Source organism: Dendrobates tinctorius, unplaced genomic scaffold (assembly GCF_039654945.1).
Source record: "Dendrobates tinctorius isolate UK_male_01 unplaced genomic scaffold, ASM3965494v1 ptg000189l, whole genome shotgun sequence".
In the NCBI taxonomy this organism is placed as follows: Eukaryota; Metazoa; Chordata; class Amphibia; order Anura; family Dendrobatidae; genus Dendrobates; species Dendrobates tinctorius.
This window is the reverse complement of record NW_027361856.1, coordinates 4,025,717-4,041,521: the sequence shown is the minus strand read 5'-3', so window position 1 is coordinate 4,041,521 and position 15,805 is coordinate 4,025,717.

Sequence of the window (15,805 nt, the reverse complement as noted above, 5' to 3'; positions counted from 1 at the left end):
CCCAAACAACTCTCTCAGCACTATACGTGCTGGAGCATGCTCACATCACATCACAGCTAATAACCGCGATGAGACATATCTCCCCACAAGGACTTGACCAGCGGCCATCTTACAATGGCTATACAGATCTCCTGATCACTATGTACCAGTCATTAGTCTTCCATGTTTATACAATTTACCTGATCACTATGTAAAAATCACAAGACCGTCCTCCATGTCTATACAAATCAACTGATCACTATGTACTAGAAACTAGTCCTCCATGTCTATACAGAACACCTGTTGTACCAGTTACTAGTCCTCCATGTCTATATAGATCTCACCTAATCACTATATACCAATCACGAGTCCTCCATATCTATACAGATCACCCGTTCACCATGTACCTGTCACTAGTCCACCATATCTATACAGATCACCTGATCACTATATACTAATCATGAGTCCTCCATGTCTATACAGATCACTCGATCACAATGTTCTGTTCAATAGTCCTTCATATCTATACAGATCACCTGATCACTATGTACCTATCACGAGTGTTCCATGTATATACAAATAACCTGATCACTATGTACCAGTCACTAGTCCTCCATGTCTAGACATTTCACTTGATCCCCATCTCTATTCTTTCATATCTATACAGATCATACGATCACTATGAAATAATAATACAGATAACCTGATAACTATGTTCCAGTCACTAGTCCTACATGTCTAGACAGATCACTCAATCCCCATCACTAGTCCTTCATATCTATACAGATCACCTAAGCACTATATACCAATCACGAGTCCTCCATGTTTATACAGATCACCTGATAACTATGTACTAGCCACTTGTCCTCCATGTCTATACAGATCACCTGATCACTTTGTACCAGTCACCAGACCTTCATATCCATACAGATTACCTGATCACTATGTACCAATCGCAAGTCCTCATGTCTATATAGATCACCTGATCACTATGTACCAATCATGAGTCCTACCTGTCTAGACAGATCACTTGATCCACATCACTAGACCTTCATATCTATACAGATCACCTGATCACTATGTACCAATCACGAGTGTTCCATGTATATACAAATAACCTGATCACTATGTACCAATCACAAGTGTTCCATGTCTATACAGATCACCCTATCACTATGTAACAATCACAAGTCCTCCATGTCTATACAGATCACCAGATCACTATGTACTAATCATGCATCCTACATGTCTAGACAGATCACTCGATCCCCATCACCAGTCCTTCCTATCTGTATAGATCACCTGATCACTATGTTCCAAAAATGAGTCCTACATGTCTAGACAGATCACAATCCCCATTACTAGACCTTCATATCTGTACAGATCACCTGATCACTATGTACCAATCATGAGTCCTCCATGTCTATACAGATCACCTGGTCACTATGTACCAGTCACTAGTCCTCCATGTCTATACAGATCACCTGATCACTATGTACCAATCATGAGTCCTCCATGTCTATACAGATCACCTGGTCACTATGTACCAGTCACTAGTCCTCCATGTCTATACAGATCACCTGATCACTATGTACCAATCATGAGTCCTCCATGTCTATACAGATCACCTGGTCACTATGTACCAGTCACTAGTCCTCCATGTCTATACAGATCACCTGATCACTATGTACCAATCATGAGTCCTCCATGTCTATACAGATCACCTGGTCACTATGTACCAGTCACTAGTCCTCCATGTCTATACAGATCACCTGATCACTATGTACCAATCATGAGTTCTACATGCCTAGACAGATCACTTGATGCCCATCACTAATCCTTCATAGCTATACAGATTATGTGATCACTATCATAGGCATCCAACAGGGAGGATACTGGACGGCGTGTATATCTCTCCTAGAAATTTAAGCCGAGCGAGATATTAAAAGCCAGGTAGTACTGGTTGGTGCAGCAGTTTAGATGCTGAGCAGCCTTGCAGCACTGGAGTCCTGGGTTTGAATCCCACCAAGGACAACATCTGTAAGGAGTTTGTATGTTCTCCCCGTGTTTGCGTGGGTTTCCTCCGGGTACTCCGGTTTCTTCCCACATTCCAAAGACATAGAGATAGGGAATTTAGATTGTGAGCCTCATCGGGGACAGTGATGATAATGTGAGCAAACTGTAAAGCGCTGCGGAATATGTTAGCGCTATATCAAAATAAAGATTATTATTATTATTATTATTATTATTATTATTATTATTATTATTATTATTCTAGGCTTAGGCAGTTCAGCTGAGAGAGGTCACCTCTTCACAGACACTGAAAAGGCTGGAGAAATGTTTCAGAGAGTCACAACCTCTTTACTCACATGGTGTATCTCTGATAACGATATGCACAGTGGTTAAATGTGCACATCCCTGGTAGTGTGAGTCAGATGTATTAGTTAGCGTCTAGCCGGGCAAGTCCTTGTTGTTTTATGGTTGCTTTATTGTTTGCTGCATAAAATAAATAAAAGCCTCACTTTCACTTTATATGATCTGTTTCTGTCTAGGGCGATTCCATGCAGAGAAGGAATATTTTCAAAATTTTCAAATATTTTGGAAATAGTTAATTTTTTGTAAGTTGGTTCTTCATTACACATGGCATAAGGTGGCAACAATGTTTCTTTCAAATTCCATATATTTCCAAGATGGCAGAGGGTTGCATGTGAACACTACTGTTCTTACTGGAATCATACAGTAACAGGCTATATTGGTTTGCGGATTACTATTAACTAGCAACATGCATAACTTAAGTTCAGTAAATATAAAAGAAGTACTGTTAGGAAACCAAAATACTATAATATCTTTGGTTCTGTAAGACTATTGTTTACCAGAAATTTTGCACATATCCTGTGTAGACATTTTCTCAGTAACGTAAGTTACCAAAAAGATAAAAAGTTTTTGTAGGTTTGAGAACTAAGCATAAATCAAGTTGTAACTTTCAGAGTTCTTATATTGCATAATGTATTAACTATTCACTAAGTTTCATGTTGCTGCTAGAAGTTTCACAGTTTCTGTATGAAGTAAACTTCTTGTAACGTAAGTTACCATCAGCCTTGTAACGTAAGTTACCATTAGCCTTGTAACGTAAGTGACTTCAGCTTTTCAATGTAAGTTACCTGCCTTTCAATTTTTGGACAACACTTACAGTCAGCTTTTTGAAATAATTACATACTATCATAATTTTGATGTTCATTTTACTTTATAAAGAAGGGAGAGTTTTATTGTCCTCTGATTGGGGTCTGGTTCTGTGTCGTGATGCCCCCACAAGGTCTTAGGAGCAAATTTCTTAATTGATGTAAAAAGACATAAATCCATGCGACACATTCATTCCTGCACTGAGAGTGTCGAAGGTCGTCATGAGTTTGTACCCACAGACTCCTCTGTCTCTCTGAGATGTGAAGTTACCTTTCATTACAAGTAATTTCATGTCCATGGTGCTGTGATCAGGCATACAAATATATATTTTTCTATCTACTGGCTAACATGGTGCAAAGATATACATCTTTCCTGTAGTCTACATTATGTAATTGATCAACGGTCATATTTTGTAATCAAAATTTCCACTCTGCAAAAATGTTGACAACTGAAGTATGAATATTGATTGATTACATTTTTATGCTAAATTTTAGTCTACATCTGTAGTTCACACCAATGAATTCACATGCAGCCTATGTTTTGTCTAAATAAAGCCAGTTTGCCTTCTCAAATATGAACACTGACAAAGTTGAACACATTCTTTGTTTTGTAACGTAAGTTACCATATTGTGTTGTAACATAAGTTACCTACATGTCTTGTAATAAAAACTATTGCATTCAACTTGAGAGGTTAAAATAAATTTGTTAAAGTTGCTTGGACCATGGTGTTTTAATACAATAAAAATAGTGATTCTCCCCTGTTTACCAGAACAGAAAATTTGGCAGTCTCATGATATGGTCAATTGCCTTTCCTTTGTGTGTAATGTAAGTTACTAAGTAATAACATTGTATTTTGTATTTAATTTGTATTGTTGAAAAATCAAACTATGTTGAAATCTATTGAGAATAGTTTAATGTACAATACACTGTACATTCACTCATTTTTGTGCCTGCCTTCAAAGAACAGTCTGTAGCCATTATTAACTCAGTTTTTGGCTTGTGAATGTAACATAAGTTACCATGGAATCGCCCTCTAGCGTGTTACAATAAGGTGGATAATGAGGGCATTCGGGTTGCTAAGGGCAGTGTTGGGGCACATAAAGGCTTCATAGGATAGTTAAGGTTGCAGTGTGCTGTTGATGTGAATCGGCGGGTTCACAAAAGACTCCTGGAGGTGGGAGAAGCATTTGCGAGGAGTTGGTGGGCTCCTGAAGGTTTATCTACCCTGTGATTTGGGGAGTGTCCAGCTGATGTCCTGGGTGCAGTCGCTGAATATTATGCAGTCACAATCTCGCACTATGGAGGAAGTGGTCAAAACTCTGGTGCAGGCCCAGGAATGAGCCTTGGAAAAGCAGTGCTGGGCCCATTAGCAGACAACCCACCTAAAGCTGGAGCACATGGCATTGTTAAAAGAGGTGGTTGTCACGCTCAGAAAGAAGACCGGTTAGGGGCCCCATGTCGTAGGGTGCCAGGGAGGTGGTACAATACTCCCTGCAAAAAATAAATCCAGATGACGATGTGGAGACTTAACTCACTATCAGGGCCGGTTTTAAGCAAAGTGGGGCCCTAGGCAAAAGAAGAAAATGGGGTCCCAAAAGCTACCATTTTGCACATCACACAGAAGCATTTGTTGTATTTACATGCGCTGAGTTCAGGCCGCTAAACAAATGTGATCGACAATATTGAAGTTGTTCGCTTGTTTCCAGGTTGTATAATACAACCCATAGTCCTCCACATAGTATAAGGTGCACCACAGTCCTCCATATTGTAAAATGCACACCCCATAGTCCTCTATATAATATAATGTTACCCATAGTCCTCCATATAGTGTAACACATTCCCCATAATTCTCCATATAGTATGATACACTCCCCATAGTCCTCCATATATTAAAATACACTACTCAGTCTTCTTTATAGTATAATACATGCATCATAGTGCTCCATATATTATTATACATGCCCCATAGTCCTCCATATAGTATAATACACTCCTCAGTCCTCCATATAGTGTAATACACTCCTCATGGTCCTCCATATATTAAAATACACTCAGTCCTCCATATAGTATAATGCACTCCTCAGTCCTCCATATAGTATAATACACTTCTCAGTCCTCCATATAGTATAATACACTCCTCATAGTCTTCCATATATTAAAATACACTCAGTCCTCCATATAGTATAATACACTCCTCAGTCCTCCATATAGTATAATACACTTCTCAGTCCTCCATATAGTATAATACACTCCTCATAGTATTCCATATATTAAAATACATTGCTCAGACCTCGATTCAGTATACTGCAGGCCACATATAGAATAATGCTGCTGCCACCCCACAGAGTATAATGAAGCCACCCCATGGAATATAATTTAGCCCCCCAAGTATAATGCAGCCCCGCCATACAATATAATGTAATTCCTCATAGAATATAAAGCAGCCCCCTCATATATTATAATGAAGCCCCTCCATAGAATATATGGCAGCCCCCTCATAGAGTATAATGCAGCCCCCCATAGAATATAATGTAGCCCTCCTCTTATAGTATAATGCAACCCCCCATAGAATATTATGTAGCCTCCTCATAGAGTATAATGAAGCCCCCATACAATATAATCTAGCCCCCCATAGAATACTATGTAGCCCCCTCATATAGTATAATGTAGCCCACTCATAGAGTATGATGCAATCGCCTATCATAGAATATCATAAATGTAATACAGCGCCCCATAGAATATAATGTAGCCCCCCATAGAATATAATACAGCCCACCTCCCCATAGAATATAATGTAGCCCCATAAGAGTATGATGCAATCATCCCTCATAGAATATAAAACAGCCCCCCATAGAATATAATGTAGCCTCCCATAGAATATAATACAGCCCACCTCCCCATAGAATATAATGTAGCCCCATAAGAGTATGATGCAATCATCCCTCATAGAATATAAAACAGCCCCCCATAGAATATAATGTAGCCTCCCATAGAATATAATACAGCCCACCTCCCCATAGAATATAATGTAGCCCCATAAGAGTATGATGCAATCATCCCTCATAGAATATAAAACAGCCCCCCATAGAATATAATGTAGCCTCCCATAGAATATAATGATCTTTTTATTTAAAAACTGACAACAATATATTACAGAAATATTACATTAAAATCTCAAAATAATAAATAAAAAAGGAATTAAATATTGTGTTGTTACATCTCTTGCACAATAACATTAGAAAACATTGATAAATCCAGATATATGAATGTTCCTCAAGATCACATTACCTGCGTTCCTCTCTATATCCTCCTTATATACAGCCTTGAGACTTTCTAGGATCTTATACCTGACAGTATCCCTCATAGAATATAATACCGCCTATCTCCCCACAGAATGTAATGTAGCCCCCCAGTACTCACTCACTGATATATTTTTTTTTTAAAAACCCACAATCCTCACCTCTCCTCGTGCCCCGTGCTACTCCCAGCTCAGCTCTGGTCTAATTGAATGCGTCGGCGCTGGTGGGGGGGCAGTCGGCACTGATGGGGGATAGTCGGAGCTGGCGGCAGGCGACTGGATGGGGGCCCCTGGGGGAGCGGGGCCGCAGGTAGCTGCCTGGACTGCCTTCCCCTAATGCCGGTCCTGCTCACTATCCATGAACGGGTGGCCCAAAGGGATCAGCTTGCCACAGAAGAAAGGGTGGATGTACTTGCACCCTATTTGATAGAAGAGTCTCAAAAAGCCTATCATAGACTATGCTAAATTGAAAGCGGAGATTCTTGCTCAGCTATGGGTTACGGCCGTGGTGCGGGCTAGATGGGTTCGGACTTTGAAATGCCGCTCAGACAGATCTCCCCGGTATTTAATTTGGTTCATTTGGTAAATAAATGGCTGTAACCTGATGTCTGCACACCAACACAGATCGTGGAGTGGGTCGTCATCGACCTTTTTTCCTGGGCCCTTCTCAGTAAACTGCAGCTTTGGGTCAGCCATGGCAACGCCTGGAGTGCTGATTATCTAGTGGAGTTGATGGAGGGATTTGTCTCTAGGTAGGGAAATCTCCAGGACAATTGCCAACCTGTCACCAGCAGGGAGCCATCGACCCACTCTCAGTTAGAAATGTTCCACTGTCCAAGGAGTGATGGGAGGGGCTGCCAGGAAAAGTCCCGACCCTGGTAGAGACTCTATGTTTAGAAAACCTGGGCTGGTCCAGTGTTGGAAGTGTAGGGAGTTCGGTCGTGTCATGGCTCTGTGACCATTATGCCCAGAGCATATGGTATGTGACGCCGGCCAGGACCAGTCCCTCTTTGCAGCTCCCTCCTGTGTAGCCACACCTGAACTAGAATCTGAGCCACAAGTGTGTAAAATCAGGCTGAATGGTTGTCCTGTCAGCTCCTTACTAGACTCAGGTCATCTCGTAACACTAGTACATCACAGCATCATACCTGGGGGTCATGCACCCAATAGTTTCATAAGTGTGGTATGTATACATGGTGACATCAGAATCTATCCTCTTTCAATCTCAAAAATACAGACATTATATGCAATAGTGCAGGGGTGGACATTGGCAGCTTTGGGCCCCTATGCAAGAAATGTGTCTGGGCCCCACTCCCTGCCAGGCATCCTGTTTAGGATGAGGGCAATGTGACCATGGTCCCCCCGGGGCCCCAGGCTCTGAGCAACAAGCCAGATTTCCCTCATTATCACCGCCCTGGTTAAGATTTGTTTCAGTTAGTTCCAGCAGGCCTGACAATCAAGCTGGGAAAGTTCTAGATGGGCATGAGAGAGGTCCAATACCTGGGGCACCGAGTAGGCAGGGGTTCTATGAGGCCAGAGCCTGGGAAAGTGGACGCTATCAGGTCCTGGCCCATCTCCAGGACCAAGAAGCAGGTGATGTCATTCTTGGGTACTGCAGGGTACTATTGGCACTTTGTACAAAACTATAGCAGCCTTGCGAAGCCCTTGATGGACCTCACCAGGAAAAAGCTACCCCATACAGTCGACTGGACAGACGACTGCCAGGTGGCTTTTAGGGCTTTGAAAACAGCCCTGAGCAGCTCTCCTGGGCTAAGGGCAATTGACACCAGTTGGCCTTCCGATGCCAGCGAGTTTGCCTTTGGTGCTTTGCTTAGCCAGGTCGACTCAAAGAACCAAGAGCACTTCGTATTGTACCTGAGCCAGAAGCTTCTGCCGAAGGAAGTAACCTTTTCCACCATAGAGAAGGAGTGCCTGGCCATGGTTTGGGCCCTGCAACATTTGCAGCCCTACCTGTACGGACGCACCTTCACTGGGGTGACCGACCACAACCCCCTGAGCTTCCTGAACACCGTATCTGGCACCAACGGAAGGTTGTTAAGCTGGAGCCTTGCCCTCCAGCAGTTCGACTTTAGGCTATGTGCCCACAGTAGCGTTTTTAAACGCTCAGGAAACAGGTCTCCTTCCCAGAAAATGCTGCGATTTTTGTGCATTTTTTGCGCAAAAAACATGCGTTTTTGATGCATTTTTTTCCACACGTCTTTTGGACTATTGGAAATAGCCAAAAATGTGGACCTAAGCAGAAATTATTGAACATGGTGCGTTTTTGACCGCTAAGCGTTTCCTTAGCGGTAAAAAACGCATCCATTGGCACAAAAAGGCCAAAATGCACTAAAATGAATGGGATGCTTCTTTTAAGCGTTTTTGATGCGGTTTGACCCCGAAAAACGCATCAAAAACGCTTAAAAAAAGCTACATGGGCACACAGCCTTACAGCGAAACACAAAAAGGGCAGCGAGCCCGCAAAAGTGCGCGTGGAGGATTACTGAGTGGTTCTGCTTCCGTAGAGCAGTCAAAAAGGGGGAGGTGTCAGGAAATATGAAGTATTTCCTATTGTTCCACTTACACATATAGGTCCTGCTGTTGCTCCTGGCTCAAGTTGGCTTGTGTACTCACTGAGCCTCTCAAGCTGCAGCCCCCTCTTCCCCCTTCCCTCTTTCTCCCCAATGGAATGACACATAGCTGCAGTCTCTCTGCCTGTGGGTAATTCAGTCTCACTCTTTCCCCACTCCCTCGAGAATGTGGCTTATAACCAGCGAACTCAGGCTTTGATTAAAAGCACATGGTTCTTTGTATATTCAGGATCGAATATAATAACACAGAATATTCATAGAGGCAGGAAACATATTTTTGGCATCTGCATAATTAGAGCTATCCATAGCGGCATTTCCTGGGTTATGTGCCTATCAGGAATCGAGAAAAGGGTTCCTGCCATCCACTAGCCCACAGGTAGTTCTTGTTTGGTATCGAAAGAAAGATAGATTCGCAAGAGATAACATGATACTTCTGACAACATGTTGGGAGCCTCACAGACAGATTTATGGCACTTATAAGTTTTTTAGTAACTTTCAAAAGGGGAGAACATTCCCTAACTCCGCCCACCCAGTGAGATAACCAGGAAAGGGCATAAGAATAGGATGCTCGATTAGGAAGTGGTCATTTGCCCGGGGTGACAGCTGGGAAGCCGTGCTGATAGACAAGTTTCCCTTGGGGAAGGTGCCACTCCCCCCTCCTCCACATGGCATGCCATGGACTCATAAGTGTAAGTTCTTATCTTAATCCACTTTATTTGGTCTGTATATACTGTATCTTATCTCTTTTTATAACATCTTTTATGTTTTTGTGAACACTGCCTATCCTTTCTGGAGTAAATCTATAAATTTACTAGTTTTGTTTCTTATTGCTATATAACGTATCACCACAACCTCCGCACTAGTTGCGCTACCATGTGAGTTGGCTCCTGACCTGATATTGATTTTAATGTAGAACAAGGAGCTGGTGGTAGCACACTGTTCTGGGGATTTGGGAGATTCTGGCAGTAATGGAACGGAGGTTTTATGTGTGTATTACCCACCCTGGGTCTGGGGACATACATACCGCCCTCCCTGCAGAGTGCCCAATAGCCAGTACATGGCAAGGCAACCTTTCTGGTGACTAATTACCGCAGGTGTAGTTCCCTGACTGACCTGAGGGCAAGGGGGGCGCCAGAGAGCTGCAAGTTCTAAAACCAGAACTGAAGGTGGAAACAAAAGGTGTGGGTGGTTATATGACCCACTAATAAATAGTAAATTTGTGACAATTGGTGGGATATAATAAATTCCTGGCAACCTCACCCTCCCAGTTCATGACACACTCTCTAGGTCATTTATCTCTCATATTGTAAGATTACATGGGATCTCTCTGAACATTGTGTCTGATAGGGGAGTACAATTTGTCTATAAATTTTGGAGAGCTTTTTGCAATAAACTAGGGATTAACTTGTCATCTTCATCTGCTTATCACCCTGAAACCAATGGTCAGACTAAGAGGACAAATCAATCATAACAAATTTTAAGGTGCTTTGTGGCAGAGCGACAGGAGAACTGGTCTTCGTTTTTACCTCTTGCTGAGTTTGCTTTCAACAGTTGAGTAAATCAATCTACCCGAACCTCACCATTTTTCTGTAATTATGGTTTTCATCCCCATTTTGGTGAATTTTCTAGGATTAGATCTGAATGCCCTGGGGTGGAGGTCGCTGTACAGAGACTTGGGGATGTCTGGAGGGAGGTTAAAAGAATATTAGGACTGCCCAGATTCACCAAAAACTAAAGGCTTATAGAAGATGGTCGGTGGGTCCTGCTTTTAAGATTGGGGATAAGGTTTGGTTGTCGTCTAGGAACTGTGATGTAGTGACCACTGTGTCTGCTAGGGGGCGCTGTGTGGATGTCTTAGGAGAGAGGATGAATGGCAGAGTCATGAATGAGCATTATGTATCTCAAGGTGCGTGGCCTTGAGATGGAGACTTATGTGTGTGTTGATCAGCAGTGATACTGCTGACGTGTTGTTTCAATGTGTCAGGGAGAAGTCTCCAGGTAGCTGGGGAGATGGGAGGCCCAGTTACCTACAAACCCACCCAGGGGGTGTGTTTAAGAACGCTATTGCAAAGTGTGTGTGAATGGTTCAAGGACCTGTGATGAGGTCATAGCCATGTAACCCAGTGGGCGTGGCTACGGACCATATAAGGTGGCCAGGGTAGGTCACATGAGGTGAATGCAGAGACCCGGTTGGTCCGTTGTGGAAGGTCCCGCTTGGAGATGGGGCTTCCTGGCTAACAGCACGTGATGTGGCTGTGTGTAATGGCTGCCAGCATCTGAGAGTTCCCAGGGGAACGAATGAACGTCTGGAGTATGAAGCAGCCATGAGGAAACCCTGACAGGGTGAGATAAATTGGTGGCTAGAAAGCCTGCATATTGAACATTGCATAACCTGTATGACTACAGGGTACCAGAGTGGAGCTCTGTCATGGACGCTATGCTATTTAAATGAACTTTATGTTGTGGCTGTGGGTTTATGATGCTGGAATAAACCGCACGGAGTTATTGTTTTATGGAAAACCTGTGCCGGACGAAATTATTTGGCTGCCAAGCGAGAATCCCCTACTTGAATGATAGCACTACCTCACAATTGGTAGAGAATGCAAAGGGCAATATTGTAGCCTTGTTGCTGGGAGCAACGGAAGAGGACTGAAAAATTCGGTGGCTAAGGGCAACGCTGAGCCAGGAGGGCTGATGGTCGAGAAAGACGTGTAATATGCTGACCGGCCACGTGTGTGAGCAGAGCCTGTGACGGCCTGCATTTGGGGAAGCCACTGTCCAGCTGTGGTTCTGGAACGGTGGGGCGGCCTAGTGAGTAAGGCACTGTCTGGAACGCTGAGCCCAGTGTTGCTGCTTCCCCAGGAGAAAGAGACTGGTGATTGCTAGGGTGCCTCTGCGGAGAAGAGGTACCCGAGGATCTGTGTGGCAGCCACAGGTAACGGACAGGTGTTCATGTGGTACTGACCTGGGTCATTGAGTAAGACTGCGTACCTGGAGAGTTCAGTGAGAAAAGGTCCTGGAGGGTCAGTGTTGGGAGATTCTAGGAGAAAGAATCAGATCCCGGGAGCACGTGGTATGACCTTGGACCTGGTGAGGTGTGAGTGTTGGCCAGTCTCAGGCGGAGACCGATGTCTTTAAGAGCACCCGCCGAGCCCCTGGACCTGGTGAGGCCGGTGTGTTGGGAGACCCTGGGAGGAGGGTCGGCTTCCTAAATAGCGCCCGGTGCGCCCTGTGTGTTGGACGGTCTCAGGCGGAGACGGAACGTCCTGAATAGCACACAGACAGGACACGTGAGTTTTGTGTGGTGTGCTTTTTTTTCTTTTCTCAACTCAGCTTGCGGTGGCTCAGTGGGAGTCAAGAAGGTGACAAGCGGCTTCCTGTAACTCGGCGGGGTTACGAAGGGGACAAGCGGCTTCCGGTAACTCGGCGGGGTTACAAAGGGGACAAGCGGCTTCCGGTAACTTAGCGGGGTTACGAACAGCAGCCGGTGGTGTCGAAGATCGGTGACAGCAGGAGCTGTGGTGGTGCCAACAAGGACTTGTGTGGTATCGTAAGAGACATAAACTGTGTGGTGTGAACTGTGGTCTGAGAAGACCGGTATAACGGACATGGGGAAATCCCGAAATGGGGCGGTTGCCCAAATCTGGGTGGTAGCCCAAAAGGGGGTGGAGTCCCAGAGAGGGGTGGTGACCCAAATCGGGGTGGTCCAGAAAGGGGTCGGTGTGTCAAAAGAGGAACAGCAGTGTTCATGTAGAGTGTTTTCAGAATGTGGGTTATACTTTCCGGAGCATGACGAACCGCAAGTGTGTACCGTGATGCTGCATCAGGGAGGAATCTCCGGACGGTTGGACTCAAAGAGTCAGGTGACTCTGTTAGGAACTCCTCCCACTTTCTGTCTGACCGAGAAAATGACCCAGGTTCGCTGTAAACATGGGGTCACTGTGAACTATGCGGTAGACAGAGTGTTGTTCGAGGGGCCCGGAGGCAGTGAGTGCCAAGGTGGCGGTATACCACCAGACTTAGTGTATACCTTGGAAGGGGGCCGGGGCTTTGTCGTGTTTGATGACCTATGGTACGAGGGAGGAGACGTTTCTACTGTTGGGCTAACAGATATTAAGACAGGGACGGCTCCTGACGTGGAGAGGTCAGAGGTAGACGTGACCGGGAAAAGGGGTACGTCTGCCCAACGGACAGACCTGGCGTCTTATGACAGGACTGATGTTGACCTGGTTGATAAGACGGCTGAAGTATTCACACGGTTAGTGGGTAACTGGAGGGATTGCTCGGCAGGGCGGGGTGACTCAGACTCTGGGGGTGACTATGGATCTGAGAGAGAAAGGGAGCACAGACTAGAGGAGCTAGAGAAAGAAGTCTCTGAGCTCAAAGGTCACATGGTAACGTGGCAAGGACTGAATAAGGCCCTCAGAGAAGAGGTGGAAGAACATCTCAAACGAGAAGGAGTCCTGAGACAAACGGCCGAGCACAGGGTCGAGGAGCTTGAGAAAGAAGTCTTGGAGCTCAGAGGTCACCTGTCCACCTGGCAAAGTGTGAACAAGACCCTTAGGGAGAGATGGAAGAACTCAAAGTAACTGTAAGAGATCTTGAGCAGGAGGGGAAGTTGGACGAAGACTTACCGCGGGTGAGCGCGAGTGACAACAAGACGGAACTGCCAGTACCAATTGTGGCAAAGGGTCATGAAGTGGTAAGCTCTTGTGAAGTTTGTGAGCTAAGGACCGAAGAAGACGGTCACCCGGTCGGGTCAACTGTAGTGAGGGAAGTGTCTGTGGTAAAGCCAGAGTCTTCTGTCCAGGAAGAGAGCAAGACCACGACCTTCAAATCTGTAATCAAGGTACCCAAAGACATGCAAGAAGCCTGTGCTGAGGAAGGTGTGCATGAGGCTTTCAAAGAGGCGGTCAAGGCATGTAAGGTGCACTGGGCACCTGAGACTCGGCAGTTGGTGATAATATCAGCCAGGGAAGATACAGCAAACCGGGTAGCTGTCCTGAAAGAGATGCATTTACAATGTCTCCACGTCAAACAGCTGGTCAGGCGGAGTAATATGAAAGCTGCTCGACGCCTAGAGTTAGCGAGGGAGGCTATGGATCGGCTGGGTTTGCGGAAAGATGTGGTTCCGGTACCCAAAGCTCTGATTGGGAGAATCATTGGAAGATCTGGGAAGGTAATGCAAGACTTTGTGAATATCTCCAGTGTGGTGAGGGTGAGGATCCCTCTGGATGATGAAGACCAGGTATCAGGTGAAGTGGGTAGGCTTCCCATCATGGTGGTTGGCTCCGTGGAGAGGCTGAGAGACTTTCGGATGCTCATAGAGTGTCGAGTGGGGTACCTGCAAGAGATTGAGCAGTTGAGGCGGGACCGTCGGCGAATCAATAAAGAGGTACGGAACACCAGGTGGCGGCCGCCTTCAACCCAAGATGTAAGGACCCAAACGGTTCCTCCAAGAAGTGACATGGCAGATGGCCGAAGAATGTCAGCAAGTGGTAGTTCGACTGGCAGGATGACGTTGAGAGACCATAGTTCCTGTGAGACGCTGAATGAGTCAGACTCAGGCTTAACTAAGACTTATGACCGCACTGACCGGGGGAGCTGGTCGGGGAACGGAACAGACAGAGAGAGGAATGTGATGACTAAACAGTGTCTGATGACGCAGACAGGCTGTGACTGGAGGGCCAAAGATCAGGGCCGATATTCTAACCGCTGGGGGCGGGGGATGCCTAACGTAGGAATGAGGCCGTATGACAGATGGAGACGGTTCTCTCGACCTGTGGGGCAAGATGTAGTGAGTGCCTGGTCTCGAGATCCTGGTGTAAAGTTCTGTGTTCAACCCCACAGGTTTGTACAGAGGGGGAGGTATGTGGTGTAGTGACCACTGTGTCTGCTAGGGGGCGCTGTGTGGATGTCCTAGGAGAGAGGATGAATGGCAAATGTTATGAATGAGTAACCGGAGGAGGAAAAAACAAAAACACAAGCTAAGTCCAGAAAACCGGAGAGGTTGGTAGCTAGCAGATTGCAGACCCCTGATCCTATTCACCACAACTAACAGTAGCTGTGGGGGGGTTCCTACGGTGCCCTAGACCCCTCGTCACAGCCGGAGAGCTAAATAAGTCTAAAGAAAGAAAGGGAAAATCTAAACTGCCCCAGAGCAGACCCCAAAGCAATAGACAGCCCCCAACATGTATTGTCGGTGAAAAACAGATGAAAACACAAACACAGACAGAAAGACAAGCTGAACAAATGATGGGGCCCAACTAACTAGATAGGAAAGGACAGAAAAGATGCTGGCTGCAATCACGCAAAAAACCCTGCCAAAAATAATGTCCAACACGTCTGATAGAAAAGGCCCTGAAGTCACTAGACTTCAAAATCACTATATCAGCACTCAGGTATATTCTGAAGACAGAGCAAAGAGATCAACTGATTAGAGACAAAAATGGAGTTCAGCCCGTCCCAACCAGGGCAGGCTGAACACAAACACTAAGTAAACAGACAAAATCTCATGGAAAAATAGCAGAGCAAAAACTTAGCTTTTAGTAGACAGGAACTAAACTGGATGCCAGAGCTCAGAGCAGAAAGGATCACCAGCAACCCTGCAGGGCGTCGGCTGCCTTATATCCACTCAGAAATTCCGGATGTCCAATCACACTCCACCTGTTCAGATGACAGGTTCTTCCCATCTAGATCAATTTCACTACCTCCTTTCACCAGCAGAGGGAGTTCATCAGACATCAGAGGTGAAGGA